Consider the following 21870-nt stretch of genomic DNA (forward strand, 5'->3'; position numbering starts at 1 on the left):
TACATATCCTTGATCCAAAACCTTGCCCAATGATCATGCCATGTGTATAGGACATAAAAATAATTTCTTACAAAAATAATTTGGCCAAATAGTATTTTCAAAAATTAGTTTTCCAAAAATCCCTGAATTGAGATTTGCAAAGCAAGTACTTAATTAAGGGCAGTAAAAATCTTCCCAAAAATATATTTGACTACTATTAGATATAGGACACCTAGAAATGACAAAAATATAATTTTAAAAGTTATTTTCCTATTTTATTTAAAGGCTTTTTCTTTAGGCCAGAAATGGTCTTTAATAGGTAAGAATTATTTTAATGCTTTAAAAATATTGGGAAAAACCTAGGGAAACTCAGTGGACATATATTTTCCATATATAAGAGTTTCAACACATGGTCATGTTCAAAATATTGGTCAAATCCCTCAAAAACCCTTTCTGGATATTTCAAGCTTTTGAAATATTTACAAAGAAAATCTTCCTCAAAAATTCCATGAAAATTCTAGCATGTCACATATGACATGTTTGATGATCTTGCCAAGTCTCATGCCATGGAGAATAGTATAACCCCATGGAATCCCCTAAAAACGATTTCTGTCCATTTTGAAGTTTGAGCAACTTTACATTGCCAAACATGTCCAAATGCTCTCAAACTTAGTGCACATGCTAAAATGGTGTAGTTATGCATCTAGACCAAATAGCACAAGTTGGAGAGCAGGATATCTTGATCAAATTGCCCCAAAACCCTTTCTGTCCAGAACCAAATTTGAACAACCCTACATTGCCAAGTGTGTCCTTTTGATCTGAATTTTTGTGGACCTGTTCAAATCCTCAAATGATGACACTACACCAAGTGGTGCATCAAGGAGAACAAATTTGCATGACTAAATCTTGGTATAGCCATTTCTGCTGATTTCTAGGGTTTACAAAAGTTACATTGGCCACTTTCTCCATCTGACCTCAAAACTGGTGGTCACAACTATTATGTGATGCCACTCACTCCTGGTAAATATGATGGCAAGGAGAATGCATTTGCTTGCCCAAACCACCATCAACCACCTTATGGCACAAACTTAAAATGCATGTATTGGCCATTTCCACAAATCTCCATGAGCTGAACTTTTTCACACAGCCTCACCTGCTCCTCCTCTACCTCCTGCATGCTTTGCTGCCCAAGGAGAAATGATTAAGGGGGCCAGAGACCCATTTTTCTTCCCTAGACAGCAGTTTTCCCTCTCTCTCTCAACCCCATCGCTCCTCCAGTGGCTTCCCAGGGCATCCAATGCCACTTTCCCATTATTTACTCCCCCATGCAGCTGCCAGACACAAGTGGACGCGCTGGTGCGCGCGAAAAGCCACGGACGCCATCCAAAGACGTGCTCTGGAGTGCGCTACCATGCTCCCGACCGTTGACACGGCGCTCCCGTCCACCTCGAGCCTCCCCCTCGCGCCAGTCGACGTCCTCGACGTCCGCAACACGACAAACGTGCAGGCCCCCTCCTCTCCCCCCTCTCTCACCCCCTAATGCCCGTGGCCAATGGGCGCACGAGTTCGGGACCCTCCTGGAGCATTCCCCGCTCCCCCTTTCCTACTCCCCTGACTTGGACCACGCCCACGAGCGCCGCAGACAACCCCGAGCCTCCTCCCGTGGCCACCACTGCCATTTCCGCGGGTGCCCGTAGGCCGCGTCCACGGTGAGCCGTGGCCTCGCCATATAAGGCCGCCCCTGACCTCCCTCTAGAGCTCCTTTGCTCTCTCTCTCCCGTGCACCCCCTGGACCAACCTGCACCTCCTCTCGTGCCCTCCGTCGCTCCCCATGGCCGGAGCCGAGCCGCCGGACTCCGCCTCAATTTGCACCCACCGCTCCTCCTCCTCCCCTCTAGACCACACCAGAGCACCTCCAACATACCGAAGGGACCCTCCCGCACTTCTTTCTCTCCTCCCCGTGGTCGTGGCATCGAGCTCCATCACCACTGCCAGCCTCGCCCACCACGGCCGATGGTGCGCTCGCATCCGACCACCCCTGCGGGCATGGCGCACCTCGGCAGATGCGGGGCGGCCCCATGAACCTGCCGGTGTGCTGGGCATCGCCGGAGGTGGACGGTGCTGCTGGGGACAACGCCGGCACCCGCTCGGCCTCGCCTCCCCTACCTCTGCTCTCTTCGAGCAGGAGGTAGGAGACATCCTGAGCACCGGGCCTCGCTCGTTAGCGACCCGGTGGGCGGGCCCGCCCGATTAAGTGGAGACGGGCCGGGAGTAAATCCGCTTCACACGCAGCGAAGGCGTACTCCGCCCTGGACGCCTTCGACGTCGCCCTGCCACCCGCGCAGCTGAGCCACTGGGCCAGCCCACTCCTATCTCCCGCCCAGTGCGCAGGATAAGGGTAAAACCCTTTCCCCTTTCCTTTTTCTTTTTCTGTAAACTTGTAAAATTCACAAATAAATCTTATGAACTCGAAATCTAGAAATTCAAATTTCTAGTGACTCCATAAATCATGATCTACCTTTTGGTGCAACATGCACATTTTTTCAGAACAACTTTCCTCACACAAATTAAATAAAATCCCATTTTCCATTTCTGTGATGAACTCTAGAAAATCACCTAGAGATCATCTTTGATCCAAATGCCATGATTCAAATTTCTAGATGCTCCTGAGTTTATAACTTAAGTTATGAATTTTTTTTATTAATACTTTCTGTGCCACACAACATAATGAGCCATTTCTTCATATTTGTCAACTTTGCCAATTCATAGGGAATTCATATGAACTCCAAATCCAGTGAAACCAACTCCTAGATGCTTATAAAATCATGATCTGTTAAATGGGTGCCTTTGCTCATTTTCCAAAAATATATTTCTATACACTTCTTGCAAATCCATAAACCCCTTGATTCCATCATATCAAAATGTTTAGAAATATCCACTGACCCAATTCCAATGATACCACTCTGGTTAATTTTCATATAACCAGAGATGTCCTAGAAAAGTCAAATTAATATTTTTAGAGCACTTTTATTTTCTGCCTTGTTGTGTTGCTTATTATGGTTGCTTTCGACGATAGTTGACGAACTAGACGAAATGCTCGGAGTTGGACCCGAGATATTGAAGACCTCGAAGACTTTGTAAAACAGGCAAGCAGCCCTTTGACCATAATGAACCATTTTACATCATAATAGCATTTTCGTTGCTTCACTGAGTGCATGATATACCTTGAGTGGCAACCTTGCTAGGCTTGCCTCCATTGCATACCCCGTTGATACTTGCATTGTTCATGACTCTATCCTTGTCTAGAGTTGTGTTGATGGGTTGTAGAAATATGCTATAGTAGTTGGCTACGCAAAATGGGTCAGGGTTATGCATGGAAAGAAGCAAGTGTGGCTTGACATACTTGCAAACAGCCCAAGTGGGTGCCACTGATGCCCTTGGAGATGATGATGAACTAGGTCACTACTTGGTGGAGAAGTAGTGTACCGAGGCTTGATAAAAGTGTTGTTTACAAAGACGGATTAGATTTAAGATTTGTCGAATGTCCCAACCTTACATGCGCTACTACTCTACCCTTATATGGGAAAGGGCATTATTGATTACCTAGGCCGATACTAGCTTGGAGCCCGCATTACTAGTGACGGGAGAGTCATTGTTGCGCTCTCTCGGGACGGGGTCGTGCCAGGTAGGGCGGCCATGACTATTTTTACAGGGCACCGGACACACCGTTGGTACCCCGTGCTTGTGGTATGTGATGAATATGGGAGCGAGGCTCCACAATTTTTAAGATGTGAAAGGTTGGGCACGATGGTTACTACCAATCGAGTGGACTCTAAGTTAGTGTCGTCTAGGGAAAGATAGTGATCGGGTGCTTACCCCAGGTACTTGAGGTACCGCGGGTCGTGGCTGACACGGAAGTTCCCCGGATCTTGTGGGTAAAGTGTGCAACCTCTACAGAGTGTAAAACTATTCGAATAGCTGTGTCCACGGTCAAGGACAGTGGGGTGGTGCTGCTTAGACTATGTCCATATGTTTCTGACAAACAACACGGTTTGGTAATCTTGTTGATATGATTCGTGAGGAAGTGACGATGAGCTTGATAATGAGTTGTTCATAACTCTTTCTCGATGTTGATGTCTGTAACCTCCTGATACTTGTTGCAGGCATATTCATAACATTGACAAATGATGATCATACTTGCATGAGAAAAACTAGCTTTTCGCAAAAATGCCAAATTAGAAGTAGAGCCTTGCATAATTATTCTGTTATCACTCTTGGGTTGCTTGCGAGTACATTCAAAGTAATCATTGGCTTGCCACTGGTTATTTTATTGGCCAGGCATGAAAGAACATGATATAATGAAGAGTACCTTGGTGACGAACATGCGAGCTAGGACGCTTCCCAGTCAGAATGCCTGTAGGGTTAAGGCAGATGACATGGGTCCAAGTTGTCGACGAAGATTTCTGCTGCAAATTATACTCAAGACTTGACCATAATGGTCATAATTTATACAGCTTCTGTGTGTTCATTGAGCATTGATCTCTGGGATCACTATACACGTGCATTGGGTGATCACGACTTATGAGTCGGGGTCCCCACAGAGCTGGTATCAGAGCCATCCTGACTATAGGAAGCCTTAGTTAGCATGGTCGTTAGTTAGGGTTAAAACTATTTCCAAAACAATTACCAGTTTTCAAAACTATCTATACTTCTCTTCCCTTCTAAGTTTTTCGAAAACTAAGGTATACTTTCCTTATTGATCTCTTCCCCTTCAAAACTTATGGTCGCTAGAACCCTTATGCCCCTGACCACTGGATTCCTTGTAATCCTTGTTAATAATCTAGAAGGAAGATGCCTTGTCAGACATTCACCCACATCTTCTGAACACAAGATTAGCGACACCTCGACAAGACGATACCAACAAAAGATACATCCTCAAGGAATGAGGACATGAATACCCAAAAGATGGTGACACCCTTGACACTGCCCCAAGATGATGCGACCTTAGCCTGCAATGATCAGGGCATAGGATATGCAAGATCATGATATACATCGCTAAAAGAGTAACCCTGCCACTACCGTTGTTGTATCGGCAACCACCAGTGGATGAGAACCTCGCCATTTGGTCCGCCTCACTATAGTGAGCAGGAAAATGGTTCTCTTCATCCCCCGCTCCCGGTGACGATATTGTCAACAATGTGTCTGACAGATTGGACCTCTACTATGCCTTGTTAAAGTCATTGCATAAAGGATTGCCACCTGGAACCGCCGATGCCTTAGAATGCAAAAAGGATCATCATGAATAAAAAGACAAGAGGAGACCAAGTCAACGCCAGCTACGAGGAGCCACCTTCACCCCATCACTTCAACGTGCGAGAAGTTGTTAAAGATTCTTTGGGCTCAACCCAGATCATTTCGTCAAAATAAGAGACGTAGCAACTCCTGAGGAAAACTCAGAAGACTGCACGAGGCACTAGGCACGACTACTGAGTCCGAGAAACCCTAGGGTAGGATGAGTCGTGTACCCCCTATGCGCAGTCGAGTCCGTATGATGGTTCGAATAGAACCATGATTGTGTGTTGCTTGTTTTATTTGTTTGGGTTTTGATATAGGTCGCACTTTTTCCCTAGGCAACAAGTACGCGACTATATCACCTTCCTTACCTCGTTTTTTTTGTTTGGCCCTTTTTGGCACCCGTTTGTTTGCCCCTGCACTATAGAACCCCCTTTAGGCATTCCCCTCCTCTATGCTACTTCTCCCTCTCATCTTTGAAGACCAGCAAGACCAAATTCACCAAGGATTCCACCTTGGCAAGCAATTGGCACTGAAGACTTTTGCTACAACCTCCTTGACCAAGTACAATCCCGTATGTTTACCCATCAAGCCTAGAAACCTACCCCTAAACCCTTCGAGACTTCACGAGATACCCCAGCTCGAATTCTTAACCATGTGCTTAACCTACAAATTGCAAGGGAACTAGTGAAGCCTCAGTAACCCTTGCTTCCCACTGGGTTCATGATGGAACTAGTGGACATAGTGAACGAGCACATTATCATCCTAGGATAGCACCAGAACCGACGATGCCATTGGGAAGACCAATTTGAGGATATAGGAATAGAGGACAAGTGACTTGATGAGTTTGTATCAAGGACCTTGAGGAATTATCTGAGACTATTTGGTGGATTATGAGGCTTCCATGTTGGTAGATGAACTTGGTGGGATCATGATTATAGAGTAGCATAGCTTTCATTACCCCTGGATAAATTGGATTTAGTGGGACAATTAAGACCGCAAGCTGAATTCTTGGAAGTATGAGGATTTGACTTAGCTAGGGGATATTGATAGGAGATAGTTGGCGTTACGATAATGACTTTGGGGAAGCATGTAGGAATTCTGATTGGACATGAGATTTGGATTTAAGTAGGTGATTCTAGTTGAGTATAGATGCTGAGTATATCTACATGGTTCGGAGTAAATTGGATTTAGACTGATGATCTCGATCATGATACCATGTTTCTCGGTGGACGATAAACGAGGAGAGTGGACTAATTGTCGAAGTTGATTTAGGATTCTATATAAGCTTGACCTTGGAGTTTATCATATCACAATAACGGGAATTGGTGGACTGACTATAGTAAGGGCAACCCTTTCAAGTATTTGGGGATTATAGTGAAGGAAATATGCCCTAGAGGCAATAATAAAGTTATTATTTATTTCCTTATATCATGATAAATGTTTATTATTCATGCTAGAATTGTATTAACCGGAAACATAATACTTGTGTGAATACATAGACAAACAGAGTGTCACTAGTATGCCTCTACTTGACTAGCTCGTTGATCAAAGATGGTTATGTTTCCTAGCCATAGACATGAGTTGTCATTTGATTAACGGGATCACATCATTAGGAGAATGATGTGATTGACTTGACCCATTCCGTTAGCTTAGCACTCGATCGTTTAGTATGTTGCTATTGCTTTCTTCATGACTTATACATGTTCCTATGACTATGAGATTATGCAACCCCCGTTTACCGGAGGAACACTTTGCGTGCTACCAAACGTCACAACGTAACTGGGTGATTATAAAGGTGCTCTACAGGTGTCTCCAAAGGTACTTGTTGGGTTGTCGTATTTCAAGATTAGGATTTGTCACTCCGATTGTCGGAGAGGTATCTCTGGGCCCACTCAGTAATACACATCACTATAAGCCTTGCAAGCATTGTAACTAATGAGTTAGTTGCGGGATGATGTATTACGGAACGAGTAAAGAGACTTGCCGGTAACGAGATTGAACTAGGTATTAAGATACCGACGATCGAATCTCGGGCAAGTAACATACCGATGACAAAGGGAATAACGTATGTTGTTATGCGGTCTGACCGATAAAGATCTTCATAGAATATGTGGGAACCAATATGAGCATCCAGGTTCCGCTATTGGTTATTGACCGGAGAGGTGTCTCGGTCATGTCTACATAGTTCTCGAACCCGTAGGGTCCGCACACTTAACATTACGATGATAGTTATATTATGAGTTTATATGTTCTGATGTACCGAAGGTTGTTTGGAGTCCCGGATGTGATCATGGACATAACGAGGAGTCTCGAAATGGTCGAGACATAAAGATTGATATATTGGAAGCCTATGTTTGGATATCGGAAGTGTTCCGGGTGAAATCGGGATTTTTCCGTAGTACCGGGAGGTTACCGGAACCCCCCGGTAACTTAATGGGCCTTAGTGGGCCTAGGTGGAAGAGAGGAGAGGAGGCCAGGGCAGGGCCGCATGCCCCTCCCCCCCAGTCCGAATAGGACAAGGAGAGGGGGGCGGCGCCCCCCATTTCCTTCCTCCCCTCCGCCTCTGCCCCCTCTCTCTCCTAGTCCAACATGGAAAAGGGGGGAGTCCTACTCCCGGTAGGAGTAGGACTCCTCCTGGCGCGCCTCTCCCCTTGGCCGGCCGAACCCCCCCCCCTTGCTCCTTTATATACGGGGGCAGGGTGGAACCTCTATACACACAACTGATCATTGATCTCTTAGCCGTGTGCGGTGCCCCCCTCCACCATATTACACCTCGATAATATCATAGCGGTGCTTAGGCGAAGCCCTGCGTCGGTAGAACATCATCATTGTCACCACGCCATCGTGCTGACGAAACTCTCCCTCAACACTCGGCTGGATCGGAGTTCGAGGGACGTCATCGAGCTGAACGTGTGCTGAACTCGGAGGTGCCGTGCGTTCGGTACTTGATCGGTCGGATCGTGAAGACGTACGACTACATCAACCGCATTGTGTTAAATGCTTCCGCTTCCGGTCTACGAGGGTACGTGGACAACACTCTCCCCTCTCGTTGCTATACATCACTATGATCTTGCGTGTGCGTAGGATTTTTTTTGAAATTACTACGTTCCCCAACAGTGGTATCAGAGCCTGGTTTTATGCGTTGATGTTATATGCACGAGGAGAACACAAGTGAGTTGTGGGCGATATAAGTCATATTGCTTACCAGCATGTCATATTTTGGTTCAGCGGTATTGTGAGATGAAGCGGCCCGGACCGACATTACGCGTACACTTACGCGAGACTGGTTTCACCGTTGCGAGCACTCGTTGCTTAAAGGTGACTGGCGGGTGTCTGTCTCTCTCACTTTAGTTGAACCGAGTGTGGCTACGCCCGGTCCTTGCGAAGGTTAAAACAGCACCAACTTGACAAACTATCGTTGTGGTTTTGATGCGTAGGTAACAACGGTTCTTGCTAAGCCCGTAGCAGCCACGTAAAACTTGCAACAACAAAGTAGAGGACGTCTAACTTGTTTTTGCAGGGCATGTTGTGATGTGATATGGTCAAGACATGATGCTGAATTTTATTGTATGAGATGATCATGTTTTGTAACCGAGTTATCGGCAACTGGCAGGAGCCATATGGTTGTCGCTTTATTGTATGCAATGCAATCGCCATGTAATTGTTTTACTCTATCACTAAGCAGTAGCGATAGTCGTAGAAGCAATAGTTGGCGAGACGACAACGATGCTACGATGGAGATCAAGGTGTCGCGCCGGTGACGATGGTGATCATGACGGTGCTTCGGAGATGGAGATCACAAGCACAAGATGATGATGGCCATATCATATCACTTATATTGATTGCATGTGATGTTTATCTTTTATGCATCTTATCTTGCTTTGATTGACGGTAGCATTATAAGATGATCTCTCACGAAATTTCAAGATAAAAGTGTTCTCCCTGAGTATGCACCATTGCCAAAGTTCGTCATGCCCAGACACCACGTGATGATCGGGTGTGATAAGCTCTACGTCCATCTACAACGGGTGCAAGCCAGTTTTGCACACGCAGAATACTCAGGTTAAACTTGACGAGCCTAGCATATGCAGATATGGCCTCGGAACACTAAGACCGAAAGGTCGAGCGTGAATCATATAGTAGATATGATCAACATAGTGATGTTCACCACTGAAAACTACTCCATTTCACGTGATGATCGGTTATGGTTTAGTTGATTTGGATCACGTAATCACTTAGATGATTAGAGGGATGTCTATCTAAGTGGGAGTTCTTAAGTAATATGATTAATAGAACTTAAATTTATCATGAACTTAGTACCTGATAGTATCTTGCTTGTCTATGTCAATTGTAGATAGATGGCCCGTGCTGTTGTTCCGTTGAATTTTAATGCGTTCCTTGAGAAAGCAAAGTTGAAAGATGATGGTAGCAATTATACGGACTGGGTCCGTAACTTGAGGATTATCCTCATTGCTGCATAGAAGAATTATGTCCTGGAAGCACCGCTGGGTGCCAGGCCTGCTGCAAGAGCAACACCAGAGGTTATGAACGTCTGGTAGAGCAAAGCTGATGACTACTCGATAGTTCAGTGTGCCATGCTTTATGGCTTAGAACCGGGTCTTCAACGACGTTTTGAACGTCATGGAGCATATGAGATGTTCCAGGAGTTCAAGTTAATATTTCAAGCAAATGCCCGGATTGAGAGATATGAAGTCTCCAATAAGTTCTACAGCTGCAAGATGGAAGAGAATAGTTCCGTCAGTGAGCATATACTCAAAATGTCTGGGTATAACAATCACTTGATTCAACTGGGAGTTAGTCTTCCGGATGATAGCGTCATTGACAGAATTCTTCAATCACTGCCACCAAGCTACAAGAGCTTCGTGATGAACTATAACATGCAAGGGATGAATAAGACAATTCCCGAGCTCTTCGTAATGCTAAAGGCAGCGGAGGTAGAAATCAAAAAGGAGCATCAAGTGTTGATGGTCAATAAGACCACTAGTTTCAAGAAAAAGGGCAAAGGGAAGAAGAAGGGGAACTTCAAGAAGCACAGCAAGCAAGTTGCTGTTCAGGAGAACAAACCCAAATCTGGACCTAAGCCTGAAACTGAGTGCTTCTACTGCAAGCAGACTGGTCACTGGAAGCGGAACTGCCCCAAGTATTTGGTGGATAAGAAGGATGGCAAGGTCAACAAAGGTATATGTGATATACATGTTATTGATGTGTACCTTACCAGAGCTCGTAGTAGCACCTGGGTATTTGATACTGGTTCTGCTGCTAATATTTGCAACTCGAAACAGGGACTACGGATTAAGCGAACACTGGCCAAGGACGAGGTGACGATGCGCGTGGGAAACGGTTCCAAAGTCGATGTGATCGCCGTTGGCACGCTACCTCTACATCTACCTTCGGGATTAGTATTAGACCTAAATAATTGTTATTTGGTGCCAGCGTTAAGCATGAACATTATATCTGGATCTTGTTTGATGTGAGACGGTTATTCATTTAAATCAGAGAATAATGGTTGTTCTATTTATATGAGTAATATCTTTTATGGTCATGCACCCTTGAAGAGTGGTCTATTTTTAATGAATCTCGGTAGTAGTGACACACATATTCATAATGTCGAAGCCAAAAGATGCAGAGTTGATAATGATAGTGCAACTTATTTGTGGCACTGCCGTTTAGGTCATATCGGTGTAAAGCGCATGAAGAAACTCCATAATGATGGACTTTTGGAATCACTTGATTATGAATCACTTGGTACTTGCGAACCGTGTCTCATGGGCAAGATGACTAAAACACCGTTCTCCGGAACTATGGAGAGAGCAACTAATTTGTTGGAAATCATACATACAGATGTATGTGGTCCGATGAATATTGAGGCTCGTGGCGAATATCGTTATTTTCTCACCGTCACAAATGATTTGAGCAGATATGGGTATATCTACTTGATGAAACATAAGTCTGAAACATTTGAAAAGTTCAAAGAATTTCAGAGCGAAGTTGAAAATCATCGTAACAAGAAAATAAAGTTTCTACGATCAGATCGTGGAGGAGAATATTTGAGTTACGAGTTTGGCCTACATTTGAAACAATGCGGAATAGTTTCGCAACTCACGCCACCCGGAACACCACAACGTAATGGTGTGTCCGAATGTCGTAATCATAATTTACTAGATATGGTGCGATCTATGATGTCTCTTACTGATTTACCGCTATCGTTTTGGGGTTATGCTTTAGAGACGGCTGCATTCACTCTAAATAGGGCACCATCGAAATCCGTTGAGACGACGCCTTATGAACTATGGTTTGGCAAGAAACCAAAGTTGTCGTTTCTTAAAGTTTGGGGTTGCGATGCTTATGTGAAGAAACTTCAACCCGATAAGCTCGAACCTATATCGGAGAAATGTGTCTTCATAGGATACCCAAAGGAGACTATTGGGTACACCTTCTATCACAGATCCGAAGGCAAGACATTTGTTGCTAAGAATGGATCCTTTCTAGAGAAGGAGTTTCTCCCGAAAGAAGTGAGTGGGAGGAAAGTAGAACTTGATGAGGTAACTGTACCTGCTCCCTTATTGGAAAGTAGATCATCACAGAAACAAGTTTCTGCGACACCTACGCCAATTAGCGGGGAAGTTAATGATAATGATCATGAAACTTCAGATCAAGTTATTACTGAACCTCGTAGGTCAACCAGATTAGCATCCGCACCAGAGTGGTACGGTAATCCTGTTCTGGAGGTTATGTTACTTGACCATGACGAACCTACGAACTATGAAGAAGCGATGGTGAGCCCAGATTCCGCAAAATGGCTTGAAGCCATGAAATCCGAGATGGGATCCATGTATGAGAACAAAGTATGGACTTTGGTTGACTTGCCTGATGATCGGCAAGCCATTGAAAATAAATGGATCTTCAAGAAGAAGAATGACGCTGACGGTAAAGGTTTTCGACAAGTTCAAGGGATTGACTACGATGAGACTTTCTCACCCGTAGCGATGCTCAAGTCTGTCCGAATCATGTTAGCAATTGCCGCATTTTATGATTATGAAATTTGGGAAATGGATGTCAAAACTGCATTCCTGAATGGATTTCTGGAAGAAGAGTTGTATATGATGCAACCGGAAGGTTTTGTCGATCCAAAGGGAGCTAACAAAGTGTGCAAGCTCCAGCGATCCATTTATGGACTGGTGCAAGCCTCTCGGAGTTGGAATAAACGCTTTGATAGTGTGATCAAAGCATTTGGTTTTATAAAGACTTTTGGAGAAGCCTGTATTTACAAGAAAGTGAGTGGGAGCTCAGTAGCATTTCTGATATTATATGTGGATGACATATTGCTAATTGGAAATGATATAGAATTTCTGGATAGCATAAAGGGATACTTGAATAAGAGTTTTTCAATGAAAGACCTTGGTGAAGCTGCATATATATTGGGCATCAAGATCAATAGAGATAGATCAAGACGCTTAATTGGACTTTCACAAAACACATACCTTGACAATGTTTTGAAGAAGTTCAAAATGGATCAAGCAAAGAAAGGGTTCTTGCCTGTATTACAAGGTGTGAGATTGAGTAAGACTCAATGCCCAACCACTGCAGAAGATAGAGAGAAGATGAAAGATGTTCCCTATGCTTCAGCCATAGGCTCTATCATGTATGCAATGCTGTGTACCAGACCTGATGTGTGCCTTGCTATAAGTTAAGCAGGGAGGTACCAAAGTAATCCAGGAGTGGATCACTGGACAGCGGTCAAGAACATCCTGAAATACCTGAAAAGGACTAAGGATATGTTTCTCGTTTATGGAGCAAGCTTTAACACTGATCCGGACGATTCTAAATCGCAAACCGGATACGTGTTTACATTGAATGGTGGAGCTGCCAGTTGGTGCAGTTCTAAGCAAAGTGTCATGGCGGGATCTACGTGTGAAGCGGAGTACATAGCTGCTTCGGAAGCAGCAAATGAAGGAGTCTGGATGAAGGAGTTCATATCCGATCTAGGTGTCATACCTAGTGCATCGGGTCCAATGAAAATCTTTTGTGACAATACTGGTGCAATTGCCTTAGCAAAGGAATCCAGATTTCACAAAAGAACCAAGCACATCAAAAGACGCTTCAATTCCATCCGGGATTTAGTCCAGGTGGGAGACATAGAAATTTGCAAGATACATACGGATCTGAATGTTGTAGACCCGTTGACTAAGCCTCTTCCACCAGCAAAACATGATCAGCACCAACAACAACATGTGCTTCCATCTACTTATAAAGTGGGTGATGCAGAGTTTGTTGGAACAAAGCAACACGCATCATGTCTGGGTTGGTCCCATTTTTGTTCACTACTTAATGGGAAAAGACAGCAATACAATAGCTTCAATTCAACATTTATTTAAAATAGTAACAATACAAGTAGCACAACATCTCAAAACACACTGCACAATCAGGTGGATGAAGGCAATTACCAACCTGTCATGACACACACAAGATCACGTACGAATCTGCCAACACGAATAGGAAAGCCAATCTCGTTTTGTGCAGTTGCACTAAAATCAAGCAAAGTCGCTGGTGTGACATTTAAGTTTGCTATAGCAACAAGTTGAATAGATATCCCTGATTTAACAGAGGCAAAAAAGGAAACAATAACTGCCAAAAAAGGAGGATGAAACATGCGGCCACAAAAAGAAGCATCTACCTTATCTTGATGGAAAACAAAGTATAGGACATTAGCATTTCTAAGATGGTTGAATTGATTCATATCAACAGAGAAATTCTCTTAAAACAATTCAGTAGTTCATTCTGAGAGTGGCATTGCTTAATTTTACCATCAACATTAGATTAGGAAAAAGCATAAACACTTCCAGGGAGAGTGGGCGCAACAACACCATGTGCTTCCATCTACTTATAAAGGGGGTGATCCAGAGTTTGTTGTAAGAAAGCAACACGCATCATGTCTGGGTTGGTCCCATTTTTGTTCACTACTTAATGGGAAAAGACAGCAATACAATAGCTTCAATTCAACATTTATTTAAAATAGTACCAATACAAGTAGCACAACATCTCAAAACACACTGCACAATCGGGTGGATGAAGGCAATTACCAACATGTCATGACACACACAAGATCACGTACGAATCTGCCAACACGAATAGGAAAGCCAATCTCGTTTTGTGCAGTTGCACTAAAATCAAGCAAAGTCGCTGGTGTGACATTTAAGTTTGCTATAGCAACAAGTTGAATAGATATCCCTGATTTAACAGAGGCAAAAAAGGAAACAATTACTGCCAAAAAAGGAGGATGAAACATGCGGCCACAAAAAGAAGCATCTACCTTATCTTGATGGAAAACAAAGTATAGGACATTAGCATTTCAAAGATGGTTGAATTGATTCATATCAACAGAGAAATTCTCTTAAAACAGTTCAGTAGTTCATTCTGCGAGTGGCATTGATTATTTTACCATCGGCATTAGATTAAGAAAAAGCATAAACACTTCGAGGGAGAGTGGGCGCAACAACACCATGTGCTTCCATCTACTTATAAAGGGGGTGATGCAGAGTTTGTTGTAAGAAAGCAACAAGCATCATGTCTGGGTGGTACCATTTTTGTTCACTACTTAATGGGAAAAGAGAGCAATACAATAGCTTCAATTCAACATTTATTTAAAAACAGTACCAATACAAGTAGCACAGCATCTCAAAACAAACTTCACGATCATGTGGATGAAGGCAAGTACCAACCTGTCATGACGCACACAAGATCACCTAGGAATCTGCCAACACGAATAGGAAATCCAATCTCCTTTTGTGCAGTTGCACTGAAATCAAGCAAAGTCGCCGGTGTGACGTTTATGTTTGCTAGGCAACAAGTTGAATAGATATCCTTGTTTTAACAGAGGCAAAAAAAGGAATCAATTACTGGCCAATAAAGGAGGATGAAACATGCGGCCACAAAAATGGTAATCCCGCCAATCCCTAACAAGTGTTGTAGTTTTGAACTAAGATTCAGTAGTTAATTCTAAGAGTGACATTGCTTAATTTTACCAGCGGCATTAGATTAACAAAAAGCATAAACAGTTCCAGGGGAGAGTGGGCGCAACAACATGTGCTTCCATCTACTTATAAAGGGGGTGATGCAGAGTTTGTTGTAACAAAGTAACACGCATCATGTCTGGGTTGGTCCCATTTTTGTTCACTACTTAATGGGAAAAGACAGCAATACAATAGCTTCAATTCAACATTTATTTAAAATAGCACCAATACAAGTAGCACAACATCTCAAAACACACTGCACAATCAGGTTGATGAAGGCAATTACCAACCTGTCATGACACACACAAGATCACGTACGAATTTGCCAACACGAATAGGAAAGCCAATCTTGTTTTGTGCAGTTGCACCAAAATCAAGCAAAGTCGCTGGTGTGACATTTAAGTTTGCTATAGCAACAAGTTGAATAGATATCCCTGATTTAACAGAGGCAAAAAAGGAAACAATTACTGCCAAAAAAGGAGGATGAAACATGCGGCCACAAAAAGAAGCATCTACCTTATCTTGATGGAAAACAAAGTATAGGACATTAGCATTTCAAAGATGGTTGAATTGATTCATATCAACAGAGAAATTCTCTTAAAACAGTTCAGTAGTTCATTCTGCGAGTGGCATTGCTTAATTTTACCATCGGCATTAGATTAAGAAAAAGCATAAACACTTCCAGGGAGAGTGGGCGCAACAACACCATGTGCTTCCATCTACTTATAAAGGGGGTGATGCAGAGTTTGTTGTAAGAAAGCAACAAGCATCATGTCTGGGTGGTACCATTTTTGTTCACTACTTAATGGGAAAAGAGAGCAATACAATAGCTTCAATTCAACATTTATTTAAAAACAGTACCAATACAAGTAGCACAGCATCTCAAAACAAACTTCACGATCATGTGGATGAAGGCAAGTACCAACCTGTCATGACGCACACAAGATCACCTAGGAATCTGCCAACACGAATAGGAAATCCAATCTCCTTTTGTGCAGTTGCACTGAAATCAAGCAAAGTCGCCGGTGTGACGTTTAAGTTTGCTAGGCAACAAGTTGAATAGATATCCCTGTTTTAACAGAGGCAAAAAAAGGAATCAATTACTGGCCAATAAAGGAGGATGAAACATGCGGCCACAAAAATGGTAATCCCGCCAATCCCTAACAAGTGTTGTAGTTTTGAACTAAGATTCAGTAGTTAATTCTAAGAGTGACATTGCTTAATTTTACCAGCGGCATTAGATTAACAAAAAGCATAAACAGTTCCAGGGGAGAGTGGGCGCAACAACATGTGCTTCCATCTACTTATAAAGTGGGTGATGCAGAGTTTGTTGGAACAAAGCAACACGCATCATGTCTGGGTTGGTCCCATTTTTGTTCACTACTTAATGGGAAAAGACAGCAATACAATAGCTTCAATTCAACATTTATTTAAAATAGTAACAATAAAAGTAGCACAACATCTCAAAACACACTGCACAATCAGGTGGATGACGGCAATTACCAACCTGTCATGACACACACAAGATCACGTACGAATCTGCCAACACGAATAGGAAAGCCAATCTCGTTTTGTGCATTTGCACTAAAATCAAGCAAAGTCGCTGGTGTGACATTTAAGTTTGCTATAGCAACAAGTTGAATAGATATCCCTGATTTAACAGAGGCAAAAAAGGAAACAATAACTGCCAAAAAAGGAGGATGAAACATGCGGCCACAAAAAGAAGCATCTACCTTATCTTGATGGAAAACAAAGTATAGGACATTAGCATTTCTAAGATGGTTGAATTGATTCATATCAACAGAGAAATTCTCTTAAAACAATTCAGTAGTTCATTCTGAGAGTGGCATTGCTTAATTTTACCATCAACATTAGATTAGGAAAAAGCATAAACACTTCCAGGGAGAGTGGGCGCAACAACACCATGTGCTTCCATCTACTTATAAAGGGGGTGATCCAGAGTTTGTTGTAAGAAAGCAACACGCATCATGTCTGGGTTGGTCCCATTTTTGTTCACTACTTAATGGGAAAAGACAGCAATACAATAGCTTCAATTCAACATTTATTTAAAATAGTACCAATACAAGTAGCACAACATCTCAAAACACACTGCACAATCGGGTGGATGAAGGCAATTACCAACATGTCATGACACACACAAGATCACGTACGAATCTGCCAACACGAATAGGAAAGCCAATCTCGTTTTGTGCAGTTGCACTAAAATCAAGCAAAGTCGCTGGTGTGACATTTAAGTTTGCTATAGCAACAAGTTGAATAGATATCCCTGATTTAACAGAGGCAAAAAAGGAAACAATTACTGCCAAAAAAGGAGGATGAAACATGCGGCCACAAAAAGAAGCATCTACCTTATCTTGATGGAAAACAAAGTATAGGACATTAGCATTTCTAAGATGGTTGAATTGATTCATATCAACAGAGAAATTCTCTTAAAACAGTTCAGTAGTTCATTCTGAGACTGGCATTCCTTAATTTTACCATCAGCATTAGATTAAGAAAAAGCATAAACACTTCCAGGGAGAGTGGGCGCAACAACACCATGTGCTTCCATCTACTTATAAAGGGGGTGATGCAGAGTTTGTTGTAAGAAAGCAACAAGCATCATGTCTGGGTTGGTACCATTTTTGTTCACTACTTAATGGGAAAAGAGAGCAATACAATAGCTTCAATTCAACATTTATTTAAAACAGTACCAATACAAGTAGCACAGCATCTCAAAACACACTTCACGATCATGTGGATGAAGGCAAGTACCAACCTGTCATGACGCACACAAGATCAGCTAGGAATCTGCCAATACGAATAGGAAATCCAATCGCCTTTTGTGCAGTTGCACTGAAATCAAGCAAAGTCGCCGGTGTGACGTTTAAGTTTGCTAGGAAACAAGTTGAATAGATATCCCTGTTTTAACAGAGGCAAAAAAAGAAATCAATTACTGGCCAATAAAGGAGGATGAAACATGCGACCACGAAAATGGTAATCCCGCCAATCCCTAACAGGTGTTGTAGTTTTGAACTAAGATTTAGTAGATAATTCTAAGAGTGACATTGCTTAATTTTACCAGCGGCATTAGATTAACAAAAAGCATAAACAGTTCCAGGGGAGAGTGGGTGCAACAACAACATGTGCTTCCGTCTACTTATAAAGGGGGTGATGCAGAGTTTGTTGTAACAAAGCAACATGCATCATGTCTGGGTTGGTCCCATTTTTGTTCACTACTTAATTGGAAAAGACAGCAATACAATAGCTTCAATTCAACATTTATTTAAAATAGTACCAATACAAGTAGCACAACATCTCAAAACACACTGCACAATCAGGTGGATGAAGGCAATTTCCAACCTGTCATGACACACACAAGATCACGTACGAATCTGCCAACACGAATAGGAAAGCCAATCTCGTTTTGTGCAGTTGCACTAAAATCAAGCAAAGTCGCCGGTGTGACATATAAGTTTGCAATAGCAACAAGTTGAATAGATATCCCTGATTTAACAGAGGCAAAAAAGGAAACAATTACTGCCAAAAAGGAGGATGAAACATGCGGCCACAAAAAGAAGCATCTACCTTATCTTGATGGAAAACAAAGTATAGGACATTAGCATTTCTAACATGGTTGAATTGATTCATATCAACAGAGAAATTCTCTTAAAACAGTTCAGTAGTTCATTCTGAGAGTGGCATTGCTTAATTTTACCATTAGCATTAGATTAAGAAAAAGCATAAACACTTCTAGGGAGAGTGGGCGCAACAACACCATGTGCTTCCGTCTACTTATAAAGGGGGTGATGCAGAGTTTGTTGTAAGAAAGCAACACGCATCATGTCTGGGCTGGTCCCATTTTTGTTCACTACTTAATGGGAAAAGACAGCAATACAATAGCTTCAATTCAACATTTATTTAAAATAGTACCAATACAAGTAGCACAACATCTCAAAACACACTTCACAATCGGGTGGATGAAGGCAATTACCAACCTGTCATGACACACACAAGATCACGTACGAATCTGCGAACACGAATAGGAAAGCCAATCTCGTTTTGTGCAGTTGCACTAAAATCAAGCAAAGTCGCTAGTGTGACATTTAAGTTTGCTATAGCAACAAGTTGAATAGATATCCCTGATTTAACAGAGGCAAAAAAGGAAACAATTACTGCCAAAAAAGGAGGATGAAACATGCGGCCACAAAAAGAAGCATCTACCTTATCTTCATTGGAAAACAAAGTATAGGACATTAGCATTTCTAAGATGGTTGAATTGATTCATATCAACAGAGAAATTCTCTTAAAACAGTTCAGTAGTTCATTCTGAGAGTGGCATTGCTTAATTTTACCATCAACAATAGATTAAGAAAAAAGCATAAACACTTCCAGGGAGAGTGGGCGCAACAACACCATGTGCTTCCATCTACTTATAAAGGGGGTGATGCAGAGTTTGTTGTAAGAAAGCAACAAGATCATGTCTCGGTTGGTACCATTTTTGTTCACTACTTAATGGGAAAAGAGAGCAATACAATAGCTTTATTTAACATTTATTTAAAAACAGTACCAATACAAGTAGCACAACATCTCAAAACACACTTCACGATCATGTGGATGAAGGCAAGTACCAACCTGTCATGATGCACACAAGATCACCTAGGAATCTGCCAACACGAATAGGAAATCCAATCTCCTTTTGTGCAGTTGCACTGAAGTCAAGCAAAGTCACCGGTGTGACGTTTAAGTTTGCTAGGCAAGAAGTTGAATAGATATCCCTGTTTTAACAGAGGCAAAAAAAGGAATCAATTACTGGCCAATAAAGGAGGATGAAACATGCGGCCACAAAAATGGTAATCCCGCCAATCCCTAACAAGTGTTGTATTTTTGAACTAAGATTCAGTAGTTAATTCTAAGAGTGACATTGCTTAATTTTACCAGCGGCATTAGATTGACAAGAAGCATAAACAGTTCCAGGGGAGAGTGGGCGCAACAACAACATGTGCTTCCATCTACTTATAAAGGGGTTGATGCAGAGTTTGTTGTAACAAAGCAACACGCATCATGTCTGGGATGGTCCCATTTTTGTTCACTACTTAATGGGAAAAGACAGCAATACAATAGCTTCAATTCAACATTTATTTAAAATAGTACCAATACGAGTAGCACAACATCTCAAAACACACTGCACAATCAGGTGGATGAAGGCAATTACCAACCTGTCATGACACACACAAGATCACGTACGAATATGCCAACACGAATAGGAAAGCCAATCTCGTTTTGTGCAGTTGCACTAAAATCAAGCAAATCGCTGGTGTGACATTTAAGTTTGCTATAGCAACAAGTTGAATAGATATCCCTGATTTAACAAAGGCAAAAAAGGAAACAATTACTGCCAAAAAAGGAGGATGATACATGCAGCCACAAAAAGAAGCATCTACCTTATCTTGATGGAAAACAAAGTATAGGACATTAGCATTTCTAAGATGGTTGAATTGATTCATATCAACAGAGAAATTCTCTTAAAACAGTTCAGTAGTTCATTTTGAGAGTGGCATTGCTTAATTTTACCATTAGCATTAGAGTGGGCGCAACAACACCATGTGCTTCCATCTACTTATAAAGGGGGTGATGTAGAGTTTGTTGTAAGAAAGCAACAAGCATCATGTGTGGGTTGGTACCATTTTTGTTCACTACTTAATGGGAAAAGAGAGCAATACAATAGCTTCAATTCAACATTTATTTAAAAACAGTACCAATACAAGTAGCACAGCATCTCAAAACACACTTCACGATCATGTGGATGAAGGCAAGTACCAACCTGTCATGACGCACACAAGATCACCTAGGAATCTGCCAACACGAATAGGAAATCCAACCTCCTTTTGTGCAGTTGCACTGAAGTCAAGCAAAGTCACCGGTGTGACGTTTAAGTTTGCTAGGCAAGAAGTTGAATAGATATCCCTGTTTTAACAGAGGCAAAAACGGAATCAATTACTGGCCAATAAAGGAGGATGAAACATGCGGCCACAAAAATGGTAATCCCGCCAATCCCTAACAAGTGTTGTAGTTTTGAACTAAGATTCAGTAGTTAATTCTAAGAGTGACATTGCTTAATTTTACCAGCGGCATTAGATTAATAAAAAGCATAAACAGTTCCAGGGGAGAGTGGGCGCAACAACAACATGTGCTTCCATCTACTTATAAAGGGGGTGATGCAGAGTTTGTTGTAACAAAGCAACACGCATCATGTCTGGGTTGGTCCCATTTTTGTTGACTACTTAATGGGAAAAGACAGCAATACAATAGCTTCAATTCAACATTTATTTAAAAACAGTACCAATACAAGTAGCACAGCATCTCAAAACACACTTCACGATCATGTGGATGAAGGCAAGTACCAACCTGTCATGACGCACACAAGATGACCTAGGAATCTGCCAACACGAATAGGAAATCCAACCTCCTTTTGTGCAGTTGCACTGAAATCAAGCAAAGTCATCGGTGTGACGTTTAAGTTTGCTAGGCAACAAGTTGAATAGATTTCCCTGTTTTAACAGAG

Source organism: Aegilops tauschii, chromosome 4 (assembly GCF_002575655.3).
Source record: "Aegilops tauschii subsp. strangulata cultivar AL8/78 chromosome 4, Aet v6.0, whole genome shotgun sequence".
Taxonomy (NCBI): Eukaryota; Viridiplantae; Streptophyta; class Magnoliopsida; order Poales; family Poaceae; genus Aegilops; species Aegilops tauschii.